The sequence below is a fragment of the Equus asinus genome, chromosome 22 (assembly GCF_041296235.1).
Source record: "Equus asinus isolate D_3611 breed Donkey chromosome 22, EquAss-T2T_v2, whole genome shotgun sequence".
NCBI classification, from domain to species: Eukaryota; Metazoa; Chordata; class Mammalia; order Perissodactyla; family Equidae; genus Equus; species Equus asinus.
The window spans coordinates 34,408,278-34,426,503 of NC_091811.1; the positions used below are offsets into that span (position 1 = coordinate 34,408,278).

At 40.2% G+C, this 18,226-nt stretch overlaps 1 protein-coding gene across 11 annotated transcripts in view; it reads right to left on the bottom strand.

Moving 5' to 3' along the window:
- Positions 1 to 18,226, bottom strand: part of SOX5 (SRY-box transcription factor 5) — a 951,808-nt gene that overhangs the window by 785,371 nt on the left and 148,211 nt on the right. The window lies entirely within an intron of this gene.

The window sequence follows — 18,226 nt, forward strand, 5'->3', positions numbered from 1 at the left end:
CATGCGACTACAAAGGCTCCCTGCCTCACTACCTTTTGACTCACTTACTACAATGTTGCTGTACTATTATTTATAAAACATAAATCTTATCAAGTTGTACTCCTGCTCAAAATGACCAACTTTAACAGCCTTCAAGAAAAAGTCAGTCATTCGGTGATGCAATAAATATTTAAGTGTGTACAATATGCTAAGATCTACGCTAGGGAGACAAAGGTAACTATGATAGACAAGGGCCTGCTCTTCAATGAGATTTGCTCTTTCAAAAACATACTTCCCATCTTGTCCAACTACAGGACTATGATTTATCTTTATCTCCTAACTTGGTGTTCACTCCTCTGGGAATCACCTTTGATCCTCCCTGGCAAAATGAGGCACTCCTTCTCTGTGCTTCCATAAAATACCATACCCAATCATATAATAAAAGTTACCACAGTGGATGGGATTGCGCGTCTGCATCCTCCATAACTCAGGAAGTACGCGCACCTCAAATTCTTAGAGACACTAAGAGATTATGAATGGGTAGGTCCTTTGGGAGAAGCTGAACTTGGACCTAAACGCTGCTTTAGGATAGGATATGCAAATAACAAAGGGAGAGTATTCTAAGTTGAGAGTAGGAACTAGGCTGGAAGGTAAGGAATGAGAGCCCATGAAATAACCTGTGCTACTTCACATGTCTCAGGTATGTGTGATGATAACTCTTCTTTACCCTCATACCCTCTATGTCGATCATGAGCTCCTGGAGGTCTGGCCCAGAGCAGACACCCCGGTTTACAAGGCGGGAGGTCAGCTACTATCTAGAACAAAGGGGCTCTTAATCAGCTTACTTAGCGAGGCAACCAATCTTGAATGACAGAATTTAAGCAGTGTAAAGATTTCCAAAACATTTCCAGGTGAAAAAGCAAAATGTGGATCCTAAACAGATGGGGCTGTGTGGGAACTCTCATGTACCCAGGGAGGAAGCGAGAGAAGTCTAGGGCGAGGAGAGAGGCAGAAGTCAGAGGCAGGGGCCAGGCTTTCCCCATATCTTGGTATTTAACCTGTAAGGAGGAGGGGCTGGAGAACGTCAGCTGGATAAAGGAATCTAAGGGCCTGTGGGTTGACAGTTCACTTTCCTGGACATTACTTGTTAGGGAGGGGATGGGAGAGGTCGCAGACCTCTCAGGGAATCCTTGTTGTAAGTCTTGTGTTCATCTAACCTAGTGAGGGAGAAATTAAAAAAACACTGGTGATAGGGCCAGCCCATTGGCATAGTGGTTAAGTTCGTGTGCTCTGCTTTGGCGGCCCAGGGTTCACAGGTTTGGACCCTGAGTACAGACCTATGCACTTCTCAACAAGCCATGCTGTGGCAGCATCCCTCATACAAAGTGGAGGAAGATTGGCACAGACGTTAGCTCAGGGCCAATCTTCCTCACCACAAAACAAAACAAAACAAACACTGGTGAGGGAAGGTGCCAGATAGATTGAGCCAAAATTGGTTATTCCTCACAGGTTGTATGCATGTGCAAGGAACCTGAAAATTTCTGTGCTCTGTTCCATCCTCTCCCTCCCCAACACACAGACACACACACACACAAACACACACACACACACACACACACAGGCAAGCACAACACAGAGAAAGACTGGGAAAGCCCTGGGATAGTGAAACGAAGAGGGACCTCAACTTCAAGGGCATGGTAGGTCAGTAGCAGCTGTCCTGGCTCAAAATCCAGGGGTGCCAATTACATCAGCAAGAACAGAGGCCCCCACCAGTAGAGACACTATCAGAAGGCGGAAGCAGGAAGGATACAGAGGACAACCCCGAGGCCAGCACGCACAAATGTGATACTCCACATTCCCCTCCAACCCAGCCACAATGATACAAAAACTCCTCAAAGATAGTTTCTTTAGTGGGGAGAGGGGCAGAGCCAGCACGAAGGTGAGGCTTGTGAGGCACCTGGGAGGGCACAAAATGAAAGGAGGCAGCCCTCTCAGGGTTGTCTAAGTGCAGGGGTGCCACCTGAGAGGGGAGCCTCCTGACATTTTACACCCACGGTACCTCTCACCCCACCCACCCTAGTCCCCAGCCTGGATGCGGAAACTGAGAAAGTAACAACCAGAAAGAAATGATTTGATAGTGAAGACACTGAGTTATTTTGTGCTATTTTGGGTTCACTTTTTACTACCTTCCAATCTGCCCAGTAGAGTATGGACTCAGGAGCAAGAATACATTAGGGAAACAGCTCATTTTTCTTTGTATATTAGAGTAGAAGTGGATAAATTTTGAACCAACTAGATGTGTCAAAAATTATTACAATGTTTTATCAGATTATTTCCCTATTTAAATTACTCAAATTGCTATAAAAAAATCTTTTTTCTTTATCCCTTTATACCTTCCCTAAGCAGGTACACTTCTTCTCATACTATTGAAAATCACGTTATGCCACTCAACAGACAAAAGGAACCAGAACATCAATTTCTTAAGAGTCAAAAAGAAAGATGACCACTAGTACTCCCTGCCAGCCGAAAGCATATTTCCTAAAGTCCTCTTGTGAAGTCCGCCAAAAAGATACATGATTTAAATCTTCAATTGCTATAAATCTGAGATGCTCTAGCAATTTGCCTAACTTAAATCCTCACGACGTGCGTTGTGGTTCCTTTTACAAATTTCAAGAAGCTTCACGTGTGCTATTTAATAACTCCGTAGGTAGCAGTGTGACACTGGAAACCATGTTAAGGTCTGTAGGCTTTCCCTCCATGCTCTACCAGCTGGTTGAGCGTCAGACAAGTCACTCAATCTTTCAGGGTATTATATTCATCACATTAAAGGGGGGCCTATGCAATTTCCAAAGTTCTACCCCACGCTAATATTTCTACCTCAATTAGATAGTACTTTTGATAGAACTTTAACCTTTCTCCTTCATGAATGCAGGCACAAAAAGATTAAATGATTTCCAATCACAATAGGAGAACTGGTAGCATAAGGAGTGAGAGACAGAGATGTTACATGAGACTCGGGTGATCAGTAGTAATCATAATCAAACACTTTGATATTTTACAGCAGTTACTAGCAGCAGGCGCCATGCTTAGTGCTTTTTGTGTCATATCTGGCTTAACTCCCACAACAACTCTATGGGAGAGGTATTTTCACAACACCCATTTTACAGATGAAAAAACTGGCAGAAGAGATTAAAAAATGTGCTCAAGGTCACACAGCGAGAAGATCTTTAGCCAGCTGTGATACTCCTATTAATTGCAACCAAAAGAATTTAACCAGGGCCAGCCCGGTGGCACAGCGGTTATGTTCGTGCGTTCAGCTTCTTGGCAGCCCAGGGTTGGCCGGTTCGGATCCCGGGTGCGGACATGGCACTGCTTGGTAAAAGCCACGCTGTGGTAGACGTCCCACATATAAAGTAGAGGAAGATGGGCACGGATGTTAGCTCAGGGCCAGTCTTCCTCAGCAAAAACAAGAGGATTGGCAGCAGTTAGCTCAGGGCTAATCTTCCTCAGGGGGAAAAAAAAAGAATTTAACCAAAACATAGTGAAAAGTGCAGGACAAAAGAAATTCTAGAATCACTGTATATCCAAAATGTTTAACATAACCATTTCTGAAAATAAAGTTAAAAAAGAATGCAGAAAAAAGTTCTTGCTCAAAAAATTTATTTTCATGAGGTATATAGATGCGTGCAAAGTTGAAACTGGAAGGGACAGAATCATTTCTTCATTTCATTCTACAGTGAGGAAAATTAGTTTCCCAGGGTAATGGAAGGACTGCCTGCAACTAGTTCTCCTCTTTTTCGGCCAAGAGCTCTTTCTAGTGTTTTTCTAATCCTTTGGAAAGGCAATAGTGGTTGAGAGTGCAGGCTCTGAAGCCAGACTGCTCAGTTTGAATTCCTGTTCTCACTCGCTAGCTGTGTGATCTTATGCCTCAGTTTCCCCATCTGTAAAATGTGAGTAATAATGCCTACTACATAGGGCTGTCGTGAGAATTAAAAGAATTAATACATATAAAACACAGAGAACCATTCCTGGTATCCAGTAAGTACTTAATAAGTGTTGGTCTTTATTATTGCTACAATAGCACACTTGGAAAATAAGGAGGCCAAAACATCAGCAGCACGCAGAAGAGAGCATGAAAGTCTTACTAATACCATTTGAGATATTCCAGACTTCCACCCAAAAATTCTACTCCTTACTCTCCTAAGCGCACCATACAGTCAAGCTCTGTCAGGACTAGAGATATAGGAAATGCTAAAAGAAGTAATTTACTAGCAAAGTTTTAGGGAGGTGTCCTAGCTTCCAGTCTCGGCTTTGCCATTAGCCACTGGATTTTGGAAAGCCAGAACATGCCTCCAAGTCTCAATTTCCTTCTTGGAACTTTCCTACCTAGAGATACTTCTGGAGAGTTCTCAAGGATTCATTAATAGCTGAGGCCAAGAAGGAGATTTCATATCTTATTTTTAATAATCCTAACCAAGTGAACAATATATAAACTTTAATTACCAAATCTTTTGTTGTCTTGTTTTGCATTAGATTTCCTGCCATTATTAACTAAGGCGTGATTATAGGAAAACATGTGTAATTTGCAATTCTAACAGTCTTTAATCTTAAAAGAATTTCCATGGGTAGAAGAAATGGCAAACAAGCACCCTTGCTCTATCCTTTGCCCAGCCCACCACTTGCTCAAGGGATCTTAACTCATAAAGGAGGAGCGCTGTATAGCTTTAAAATGACTTCATTCCCATATTTACATATTTTTAATAGGGCTATGATGAATCTCCTTCCGCTTGACTCCTATTTTGAGCTGTGATATTTTAATCTCCATTCTTGCTGCAACTTAGCAGATGAATGTGCAGTGTGACAGAGCTCAGAGGAAATAGTATAAATAAAGCAAAGTGGAGCTATGACATCTCACATTTTATAGCTTTTTTATTGTAGCCGAAGCATAAACAGAGCACAGCTGTGTTATACTTACCGCTGCGAGCGCTCCCTCAGTCCTCACCCCCTATTGCTTTTAAAAAGACAGTGCTCTTATTCAGAAAGCTTTGGCTGTGGGTAGCACGGCCCCACCGGGGCAGCCTCTACCCCAAACCTCTACCTTTGACACGTTTCTCCTCTTTCACATGTAGATTTGTCGTGTACTATATCATTCATCTGACTGCGGCCCATACTGTACTGCAGCAGAAGCACACAGCTCTGACCCTATTGGAAGACGGCTCCAGAACCAACACTATAATTTTCACCCCTTGTCAACGTACACATTGCACCCAAATAATTTACAAATGCTGTCTTTACAGGAGTCACACAACTAGCTGGAAGTATTCAAAATAATGCACTCTCTCAATGAAAGCCCCTTTTAGAATGAAGAAGTTGTATTTTTCACTTTCAAGTTGACTCAGTCACATTTGGGTGAAAGTTGGAAATGCCAAGAGGGTCAACTAGAGCGAGAGTTAAGAGTGGTGATGAGATGTGCAAAATAATTCTCCATGCTAACACGATCATCAGGTCATAGAATTTTTCAGGCTGATTATATAGTTCATGAAGTCCAAAGAAGACAGAGTAAGACAAATAGCAAGCACTTTCTACACTCTGACAAATATGAAGTTATATACATAGGATTTGGTCTGGGGCAAGCATCTGATCTAAGTGGAGCCAAATCAGAGTGCTTCCCTGAGATGTTTAAGCAGAATGGAAAAAGCAGCAAGCTGTAAAATTCCAGTGCTGTCATCAATGGTGACCTTTCCTTCCATATGGAGAAATCTCTATTGCAGCAAGAATCAAGTTGACATCCAAAGTGACATGGAGACAAGGGAAAGTATGAAGCCCCGGCCGAGTTCAAGTATGGTATATGGCCGAGTATGACTCCTTGGTTCCAGCTGTTCCTGAGGTCCATCTACATTCCTGCCTCCCTGCAATCTGGTTATTTGCCTTCCTTGTATTCCTTTACCCAACAAATTCCAGCTTTACCTCTTAAGCTGCCTAAATTGGGTTTGATCATGTACAAAAAAAAGAATTCTAACTATTACACCTTCCAGAAGAAAATTCTTTTTTCATTTGGGTTAGGATTTATTCTTCCTTTTTCAAATACCACCACACTATTTATGGGAAGGAAGGAAAACCCTCTGGGCTTGTAGAGGAATGTGTAATGAAATTCAAAAGACACATGCATCCAAGTGAAAAGAATATAGGGGCCTAGTAGCCTATACACGAGTGAAGTGAAATGAAAGACAGGAAGATTGATTTGCATCATCATTAACATTGAAGGAGAAAAGCACAAGAACACAATCACTCCAAGAACCACCTCCATTGACACATATAATCGTTTCAAAACAACAGGCCCAACTGGGCTAACACAGGGGCAAAGTTGGTACCCCAAGCTTCTCAGCTATCTATCCGCCCAAAGTTGCTCTTCTGCCAAGCTCATTGTTTACCAAGCTGCCAGCCCAGCCCAGGGATCTGATTAGCAATTTGCACTTTTGTGAGAGGATTAACAGAATTCCTTTGTTTTGATGTCGGATTATCAAACTGCATCTTTAAAGAGGTGTGACCTCATCCAGATTCATAAGCCTGCTCCCTAGAGAATGACTTGAATTTTACTCCACTTGCGCAACATATAATTTCATAAAGGAGTTACTGTCAAAACATGGTACTCAATTCTTGATGTGTGCGAAGAAGCACATTTGTAATGTAAATAACCTCAGAAGTTTTGTGATATTTTAAAATAACCCATCTGGTGGGAAAACAACGATTTTCAACCCATTTGGTTCCAACACTGGTAAATTAGCGTGCACCCAGCTCACAGAATCCAGAGATAAACCCCATTCCCAAACTGAGACTCCTGGAGCTTTTCTTTTCAAGGGCAAGTATTTTTAATTGTCCCATGCTCTTGACATATTTTTAAAAAGGAAAATAGAATGCACAAGAGAGTAAACTGAGGAAAACCAAAGAATATGATGGCTAAGGTCAAAATGATGATATCAAATTGTTTAGACCACATGTCCATCTTTACCCAAATACAAAGATGAATGAGGATAATACAGTAAGAGTTTTGTATTTCTAAGTTTGTTCAGTAACAAGCAACTAATCAGAAAGAAAAGGCCCTGAAATTTCCCCTGAAGTTCAAAACAAGTAAAACTCCCAAGGTGGGGGCATCTATAGGGCAGTATGCACTGGACTGAGAAAATTAGTCTTCAGACTTTGCACTAGCGTAATTTTTATGTGAGGTGGCAATCACAAATAGAACACACAAGAGCAGTCTCGCCTGTGGGAGGCATGCATTACTGGGTTGAGAACCGTATCTCGGGAAGTACACAGATGCTCATTCAGCTACAAATGGCAAAAGGGCAGCACGGCCACAACAAATGCCCAAAAAGCCAGACACTACTGCAGATCAAGCGGCAGCTTTACTCTTACAAACTAAAAAAATCCAAACAAACAAGCAACCGAAACATCCTGTTTCATAAGGAGGAAACAAGTATAATTAAATACGTATGTTTATTTTTAGTATTAATACATTGTGTTGTTACCCGAAAGTTGATAGATTCGGACATGTTTCTTTAAGTTAGGGAACTTTCAATTACAGCACGAGTGTACAAGGCCGGCCCTGATAAATAAGGTGTAAGTTGTGTTTGTCTGTCTGGAAGCACAATACATACATGCGTGACTATTAAATCAGTGGTTCTTAATGGCAGATGTGTGGATTAATGAAGTCACTTAGAAAATCTTTTTTAAAATACTCACGTCATGTACTCCAACTTATAGCCAGTGGATGGGATGAGAGCATATATTTCTGAAAAATCTCAGTTGGGTATTTTATAAATCCCTCTTGAAACAGCCCTCTCTTATACATGAAAAAAGTCCCTTCTATATGGGTTATTTGTTAGTCTTGCCTTACTAAGTTGGAAGTGTCCTTAAAAAGGTGGATCATGTCTCTTAAGAACCTTGTACAGTGACCAGCACACAGTTTGGTGTTCAAAAAATGTTGAATAAGTAAATACAAAAGACTCGTTGTTAATTAATGGGGACGTGATAGATGTTATCATAGCAGACAGATACTTCAGGAAGAGTAGGAATGAAAAAAATAACTTGGTAAGAATTTGACTGTAACCTCAAAGATGCCTACATGGACTTCAAGAAGAAAGCAATGTGAATTATTTATGACTTATCTGGCCATAAATACTGAATACGAGCCAAAGTCAACTTTGAATTATTCATTTATTCAACATATATTTATTGAACGTCTCCATTTGCCAGGAACTATCTTGGGCTCTAGAGATAGAGCAGTAAACAAAACGACCAAGTTCTTTGCCCTCATGCAGCTAATATTCTACTCAGAGAGAGAAAAAGTCAACAAGATAAATGAAGAGCTATATACTATGTTAGGTAAGTGCTAAGGAGAAAAATTAAAGCAAGGCACAATAGAAAGTGTTTATGGCAGGGCCATATGCAATTTTAGATAGAGTAGAAGGAAGGGCCTCACTGAGAAGGTACCATCTGAGTCAAGACCTGAAGAAAGTGCTGGAATGAGTCATGCGGTATTGGAGCAAGAGCACTGCAGGCAGAGGGAACCTTACAGAATCGCACAGGCCCTAAGAAAGGCAGTGCACGGCATGTTCAAGAAAGAGCTATGGGCAGTATGGCTGGAGGGTGAGTGAGTGGGAGAGTAGTAGAAGATAAAGTCAGGCTGGCAGGGGGAGCTGACTGCGCTCCTTGAGGGTCATAGTAAGGACTCCCCAGAGGAAGTAAGCCATTGGAAGGTCCTAAACAGAGAAGGGCATAATCTGACTAATCTGATTTACATTTCAAGGGCTCACCCTGGCTGCCATATGAAAATACAGTGAAGACAGACAAAGGTAGGAGTCCAGTTAGAAGGCAAGGGCCACAAGCAGAAATGATGGTGGCTTGGACCAGACTAGAAATAGTGGAGATGAGGAGAGGTGGTCAGATCCTGTAAATATTTTGAAGGTAGTGCTGACAGGGTTTTGCTAAGGCATTAGGCGGAGTATATGTGAAAGAGAGGAGTCAAGGATGAAGGAAGGTTTGGGGTCTGAGCAGTGGGAAGAATGGATTTGTCTTTAACTGAGCCAGGGACAACTCCTAGGGAAGCAGGTGTGTGGGGTACATCTGGGGCTCACTTACATGCCCCAAGCGGAGCCGCCAAGTAGCCATTTGGATGTGTATGTACAGAGTCCGGGATAGAGGTTACAATGTAAAAGAAATTTATATTCTCAAACAAAAATTTTCCTAGTCCTGACTAGGAACCAAAAGTGCTTGTTTTCAAATGAATCTTTATTTAAAAGACAGGACTGAATTTGTAGTGTCTTCAATAACAGTCTTTTAAAAAGTACAAAAATCTTTATACGGCCATTTGGGTTTAAGAAAGATAATTCCTTAAAGCTCATCATATACTGATAAATCATGGGCAGCGAAATTCATACTGTCAACACATGCAATAAATGCTAAAATAAAAGCCGAGGTGTGGTGGTCTGACTTGATATATGACTAGGCTTTAGATAATCCAGAAGAACAAATATGTAGCATCATCCTGGATACATTTGTCTCACATTTTTTCAGTAATGGCAAAAAACCCCTTACAATCATGTTTTTGAGGATCTATTGATGAGACCTAATGCTGAGTACATGTTAAGTTTCATGCTTTATATTTAAGATTCATGTGGAATTTAGAGGCTGGTCCCATGGCTGTATGATTAGGTTTGCATTTGCATGTTCTGCTTTGGCAGCCCAGGGTTAGCGGGTTTCCATCCTGGGCACAGACGTGGCACCACTCATCAAGCCATGCTGTGGAGGCATCCCACACAGAAGAACTAGAATGACCCACAACTAGGATATACAACTATGTATTGGGATTTTAGGGAGAAAAAAAAATATGTGGAATTTAAAAAACAAATTTAAAAGATTAAAGGTTTTAAAGATTTTACTCAATTACCTGATTTTCCCCAAACTCATTATGTGAAATTGACGCTGATGATTATATAATGCTCTACAATCATTATCATCATCATCACCATCACCACCATCACCATAGCTATCTTTTATTAAGCCCTACTATGCGTTAGGGTTTGTGTATGACATTTATAATACTACATACCGGGCCCTGTGTATTATCTTATATGTATTGAATCATTTAGTTCTAATATTAACCATATATTATTCATAAATATTTCTTACACTAAAGCCAGATAACTCATGAAAAAAACTTGTAAACAGAGAAATTTCTTCTCTTTCATTGTGAAACCAAAAAACAACAGTGAAGATTAAAACAACATACATAAATACATGGAATTGGAAGCAATTGAGAAAGTCGTACTTCTGGATATTTGTCATATAACTGGTAAATGCATATCTGAACAATAATCCTGTACCAAAGGTCCTATAGCAAAACCAACGTCCTATACCAATGAAATGCCATCTGTTACAATGAAGTGACAATAATTTGAGTTGCAAGTTAATAAAAATTAAAATAGTACTTGTAGACATAAAGAACAAGTAATCTAAAACTACTGGCCTTTAGTAAATCGTAAAATTTACTGTACATAATATTGAAGGGGGAAAAATTAAGGTAATTTCTAAAAATCCAAGAAGTATTTTATCAAGTATTTATGAGATATATGTGGATGTGCAGAAATAAAATAAATAGAAAAGTATACTTCCACAGTCTTGAGTACTTTTTCCAAATCCTACATCCATGTAAGTTGACAAGGTATATCAGTGGTTTATTTGGATATTGTCCACAGTTGTAAACGAGCATCTTCATTTCTGTATTTTGGCACTGGACCATAAAAATGATTATACTGCTATATATTTAATGCAGTATATATAAAACATGGCATAAAAGAAAAGTACTAATTTTAGAAAACCACAAAACTCATCAAATAACTTCTCTAAAGTCATCACCATAAGTAGCCTGCAAAGCACGGAGTTGCTGAATACAACATTTCCATTAATGCAATCCCTTGAGTAACCTTCTACTCTCTTCTCAGATCACACTCATGCCACCCTTGTAGATCCTGTCTCTGCAAAAAGAGCGAGAAGTCGCATAAAGAACGCCCTCCGTCCATAGCCCAGAATCAGATGCCCATGGGGGATCCACCACTTGCCCTATAAATCCAGAAGGGGATCTAGGGAAATATGCAGGAGAGAAGACACACATGGTTCTTTGACATCTTTCATGCACCATGAAAGCCGACTATAATTTTCTTAGAATATTCAAGTGCCATCTTTTTAGTGTCATATTAAACTAAAAAGGAAAGTGGACTAATATACACAATCAGCAAAATTGTTAAGTAGGAAAATTTTATTTCTCCAAATCCTACATCTTCTTTGATGACAAGCTTCTTTCTTTTTCTTCTGCCACTGCTCTCCTCAAACTGTCTCTGACCACATTAGAATCTAATTTATTTGTTCAGTGAACTCAAGGTGAACACCCCATACTTAGAATATTTCCTTTGCATTCTCTCTTTCATCAAAAGTTACCTGCTCTATGTTCTATTGGCCAAAGCCCAAATCTTGAACTTCCAAGATCACAGCTGGCCAAAAGATAATACAATTGGTGCCAATATGCCAGTGGTTAGAGGCAGAAACTTGGAATTGCAAGGGAACTTTCAGAGGTAATTAATTCAATCCTTCACTTAAAACTGCAATCCTCCCTGTAATTTCACTATCATCATCTCCAATTCAGTCCAACTCTATTTCCAGAGATCAAAATTCATTTCATTTTGAGGCAACACATCCAATTTTAACTTTCTTCTACTGGTCCCAGTTCTGGATATACACAGAAGCACTTGTTTTCAAACCCAAATACAGGCTCCACCCTTCACACAGCTCTGTGCCCCAGGAGGCTGATTTCTGTGAATCACATCAACAGACTCCTTTTTTCCCAAGCTTCTGGTTGGGTTTCGAAAATAGGAGGCATCAGCAGGAGTCAGAGAGTACGAGAAGAGTCAGGTCTGGGTATATATTTCTGCAGCTCCCTCCTTGCAGGTGACGGTCAGAGTCTGGTGGAGTCTCTCCACACAGCTCCCCTCCTTGTCCCTTCAGGCCTAGGGATAGTGACAATTCCCTGCTATTATTATCCCCAGAGTCCTGGACCAACCTTCATTGGTCCTTTTTAATAACAGCTTTATTGAGATATAATTCACCATACAATTCACCCATTTAAAGTGTACAATAAAATGGTTTTTAATATATTCATATGTACAACCATCACCACAATCAATTTTGGAACATTTTCCTCACTATAAAAAGAAACCTCATATCCGTTAACAATTACTCCCATTCCTTCCCAACCTCTCAGCCCTAGGCAGCCACTAATCTACTTTCTGTCTTTACAAATTTGGCAATCTGGACGTTACATATAAATGGAATCATATAACATGTGCTCTCGTGACTGGCTTCTTTCACATAGAATAACCTTTTCAAGGTTCATCTATGTTGTTGCATGTATCAACACTTCCTTTCTTTTTACTGACAAATAATATTCCATTGTTTGGATGTACTATATTTTATTTATTCACTGGTTGGCAGATATTTGGGTTGTTTCCACTTTTTGGCTATTATGAATAATTCTGCTATGAACATTGTGTACAACTTTTTGTGTGAACATGTATTTTCATTTCTCTTGAATGAACCTAGGAACGGAGTTGCTGGTTACATGGTAACTCATAAGGTTTAACCTTCTGAGGAACTGCCAGACTCTTTTCCCAACAGCTGCCCATTTTACATTCCTATGAGCTGTGTTCAAGGGTTCCAATTTCTCCATATCCTCACCAACACTTGTTATTTCTTGTCTTTGTTTCTCAGCCATCCTAATGAGTATGAAGTGACATTTTACTGTGGTCTTCATTTTTTAAAACCCTGTAAATGTCCTTATAACTTCTCCCTTTATTAAACTCTCTTCACATTATTTTGCTTAAGTCCATCATCTGTTTCTTGCCAGATCCTAAATGACTCAAAAGCCAATTCTTTTTCATATTTTTGAAGACTGTTTTGAAATTCTCCCCAAGTCACTCTTTTTCCAGCTAAAAAATTCCTCTTCATATGAAGTATTCCTTTCTAGATTATTCATCCCTCTAATTCACTAGCTTTAGAATTAAATTGCCAATATCCTTCAAATTATTTTACACATAAGTGACAAATATGAACTGATCAGTATACATTTTACTGGATGATTATCTCATTGGTTATGGACAATGGTTATGGTAATCTCCTATCAATGCTGTTAAAGGGTGACACTACCTCTTGTTTGAGCAGCTATGTCTTACTGTTGGCTTATATTGAACATAAAATTAACCAGAATATCTTGACAATGGACTATCAATTCAGATAACCCCTACTGTAATTGACTGATTTTAAAATTACATGTTGAATTACTTAACCACTACTAAGTTTCATCTCCTTAAGTTTTGGTCAACATTGAGGCTATCACTGACTTCCTGAGCACCGAATGAGATAGAATGGGTTAAACTGCCAAGGGTGTCCTTTCCAAAAGCAGTAATCAAAATGTTAGTTTCCTCACTTTCTTTCTTCCTTCATCAAAGGTCTTAATAAAAGTAATAAAGAGGATAAGCCAATGAATAGAATGGGTGGCACTTGACTACAGACTTCTCTTTAGGTTGATAACCATATACTAATCTATATCCTTTAAATATGGTTCTTCAGCTGTTAATCCATATTAGCATACTGTCAACCAAACCAATTTTCTAATTTCCCTGAATTTTATGATATATCATAAAATTATACTTTATAAATGATATCTGATAATAGGCTAGACCCATTAAAAAAAGAGTAAGGGGCTGGCCCAGTGGCATAGCAGTTAAGGTCACACCTTCCACTTCAGTGGCCCGGGGTTCACTGGTTCAGATCCCAAGCAGGGACCTACACACCATTCATCAAGCCACACTGTGGCAGGCATCCCACATATAAAATAGAGGAAGATAGGTACAGACGTTAGCTGAGAGCCAAGCTTCCACAGAAAAAAAAGGAGGATTGGTGGCGGATGTTAGCTCAGGGCTAATCTTCCTCAAAAACAAAAAAGGAAGTTACTTCTGCATGATTGGATCCTAGAGAAGCCATACTGGCTTCTGGTCAACACTGCTTTCCCTCTAAGAATTCAGAAACAATCTCTATAATAACACAATCTAGGATTTTAAAACCTAACATTTTAGAAAGATAATCTGTTCTATCTTAAATTCAGGGTAACATTTATTTATCTTGAGTCTTCTGATACTTCTCTTCTACATGCTATTTCAAATTTTAGTGAGTCTTCAAAAACAACATCTCGTTAGTAAGCACCTTACCTTAGCCTACATCCTTCCCCAATATGTATGAGTTAATTATGGGCACTCTGACCAGGCAATACTTGAAATCAAAACATCTAAATATCATCAGCCTTGATTTTTCTCTTCTCCACACCCTCCACATCCAAACCATCAGCTACAGCCATTCAAAATATATGAAATATATACCATTCGATTACTTCTCACCAACTCCACTACTGTCACTGTAGTAGTAGCCAGAATCACCTCTGACTGGACTGTGACAATGGTCTCCCATGTGATCGCTCTGCTTCCACTTTTGTCTCCCCACAGCCTACTCTCCACACAGCAGCCAGAGTAAGCTTTTTAAAAACGTGCATCTGACCACGTCACTCCTCCAGCAACAACCAGCTTCCCATCACACTAACAATAAAATTCAGGTGACCTGACTCTGCTTTCCTCTCCAATTTCATCTATCTAATATTCTCTCACACCCTCACCCCCCACCACCTGCTTTAACTGCACTGGTTTTCTTGCTATTCCTGGAACTTAACACATTCAGTGTCTCTTCTGGGTCTTCACCTTTGCCACTTCCTCTCCCTAAAGTCTCCCCATAGATGTTCCATGACTCGTCATCACTCAGGTCTCAGGTGTCATCTCCCCAGAGAACTTTTGCTGGCCTTTATCTAAAACAGCACTTCCAGCTGTACCCCTCACTCTACGTTATTTACGTCATTTCATTTATCACTATTTGAAGTATTGCATATTTATTTGCTTATTTCCATCACCTCTCGAATCTAAGTACTTTTAGAGCAGGGGTTTTTTCTGTCTTGTTCACCAATATATTTCTGTCATCTATAATAATAACTAACATATAGTGGGCACTCAAAACACAATTTTTAAATGAATTGAATGAGAATCCCAAAGAAAATCCCACACTACAAATTCTGATCTTGGTGGAGCCAAGGAGAAAGACGTAGGACTGAGGGCAACTTTGGCAAGTCTTGCAGTCATCCTGTGCTGTAGGACCCCCATTCGAGAGCACGGTCTTCATTCACGAACTACATCAATCAACAGACCAATAGGTCACGTCTGAACCCACTGATATCAGAGAACTGTTGCATATGACAGCCTTCAATCTCAAGCGTAGGGCATGAGTATTTCTCTTTCCTATCTCAACCACCACTCTCCCAATTACAATAAATGAATAAAGTAGATTGAAGCTAAGGAAAAATAAAGCAAATTTAGAAGCTGGCAAAAAGCAAACCCACTGCCTGGGGCAGCCTGGGGCTGATGGATGATGACAGCTAGCAGACAAATCCTGTTCCCCATTCTAAATCCTGTCTACTAAACAAATTAGCAAGCTCATCAATATCTGCACGGCATTTACCTTCTGCAGCAACAGCTGCTGCAAAATCATGAGGCTGACTCTTTGGGTTGTGGTCTTGCCGATGGGATGAAATTATAGACCACTCAGGGTTGGGGGCAACCGAATAACAACCTGATATTATAGAAGAGGGTTTCACAAGGGCTTGGAGGATAAACAGGTTGAGGGACACCTGAACGGAATCCACCATTCACCCCCACCCCTCCCCCAATAACTAGACATTCCAGTGATGATATGTGAGAAGTTCATTCCTGTGCTGGTAATTAACCCTGTGAAACTTACAATAAAAACATTAAGTGATTAGGCAGAAACTTAAGAGACATATAATCTTATGTCTGGATTATGCTTTAAAACACTTTCCTTTTCATGAAAACTAGTACTTAGTGTGGAAGTTATATTAAAACATGGCAAAACTCTTCTATTCTTGAAAAAATTATGACACAATACTATCTTCTATTTTAGGACGACAGAAATTTTGTCCCTCATCTTCAAAGAAGAGAGAAAAGGCCAAATACAACATATACAACACAAAAAAAATACACCTCTCCCTAAAAGTTTAAAATGAGTATAGCAAAGGAGGAAAGAAGGGGGTTTATGATTAATTTCACAGGGAATGGTTTACACACAGCACGTGAAGGTAAGAATGGCAAAATATTCTTAAAATACCCTGCATTAGAAAACATAAAATGATGAGCAGCTTTAGTCAACGATACACAATAGTATGTCAATGCTGAGACCTTGACCACTATTAATTAATGAGGGGAAAGTTGACTGAAAGAAAATGGAAGACACACTAGACTGCCTGAGTCTGTCTCAGACATCTTCTGAGGGAGCCCCAAAATTCCTCAAAGCGAGTGTTATCATCTTCAACAAGAGAAATCCTGCATCTCTCTCTCTCTCTGGCTAATCATGCCCCATCATACTAAGAGGCAACGAAGCAGTAGGGACATCCCAAGAGAAGGCAAGCTCATCCTCACTTGAGAAAGAAAAAGAGGAGGTCAAAGAACCTTACTGTAGCTCAGAGAAGCCAAGACTTAAGACAGAGAAAAGCCAGGCACAAATCAGCTTCCTAATTGCCTTCCACAAATCCTAATGATTTCAAAAATCCACGCAAAGTCTGTCTCCTAAGCTTAATTTTTGCAGGGTCCTCACTCCCACTGGCTTTGCCATTCGCAGCTGACATTTGTTGACTCTCTAGACCAAGCTGAAGAGCTGGGCAGAGATGCCAAGGTCCTTGCCGTTTGAAGAGGTCTCACAGGGCAGGTGAAGTTATTCCCATCTCTCCTCCGCTCTCAAGCTTTGATACCTGTCTCAATAAGGCAATCACCAAATTGTACAATCGATATTTGTATAAGCGTTGGCAACCTCATCTGACTGGGAGAAAACGTGTGTAATTCTTTCGGGGGCACATCTAGGATAGGACCTGAAAGAGCTGATCAGTGCTCAATGAGTGGGAGCCAAAGGGTGTCCTTCTAGTCACAGCTCCCTTAAGTTAAAAATGAAGATGAAAACACAGTAGAAGAGCATTATTTCAAACTAAAACAATAGTATTTTTTCACAATCGTGATATTCTTTTTGGCTTTCTGCAGAAGTCTAAATTCTTCTTTTTGGCAAATTATGATAAACCTTTTCACTAGACGGTGGGCTTCAAGAGGCCAGAGACAATTTTCTCTCCTCAAACATAATGCTTGATGATCTCATAGATCCTCAATAAATGTCTGTTGATTAATGAGTATTCTACAGAGGCTAGCCAGATATTGACGATTCTCCCATTTTCCCTCCTGTCACTCACTATACCTTTCTTAGAAAAGAACCTTGTTTTAAATGATCAGTCTCTTTCTTCTTCAGTGAATAAGAGCTTTATCTAAAGCCTACTGCCACAGGGGCGGGGACCACAGGGACAGTCACTCGGGCACAGAGCCTGGAGGATGAGAACAGGTCACACAGAACTGTACTGGAAAAAACAGAGCTACCATTTTGTCAGCAGCCTCAGGTCTTTGGAGCCCAGAAGCCACAATCCAGTGTCAGCTGTCAGCCTTCTGCAAGACTCAGTCAAGGGAAATTTCAAGAGAAGAGCCATTTTAGCAATGAGAGTGTTAATGGTGACATGAAGGAAGTAGAGACAATTACCGGGAAAAAAAATAAAGAATTCTTTCCCCATTGCTCTTTGATTTGCTGTGTGACTTCAGATGTATGAGCAAGTTCTCTGTGCCTTCCTTTCCTTATCTACGAAGCTGGTGGAAAAATCACTGAACTCCACTAACTGTCAATAATTCTACTAAGATGAAGTTAAATATTTCTATATTTTGTGACTCTTAAAATTCCCAGAGGGTGGCTAGCATGGTGAAAGTAATTAACGCTATAGCATCCTCCTTGTGGAAATAAACCATCAATAATGCACATTCGGGATTGCTGTCTCTCTCATCATCTATTCTGGGGTGCTGGAAGGAAGTAACTTGTGTTACTTTGTGGGCCCTGACAGGATGGTGCCTTGTCACACTCCTGCTTCTAATCCTCCCGAACTCTCAAGCTGAAAATCACTTTCAAAAAGGGATTTCCTGGGTGCCACTAACACCGACATCAAAGC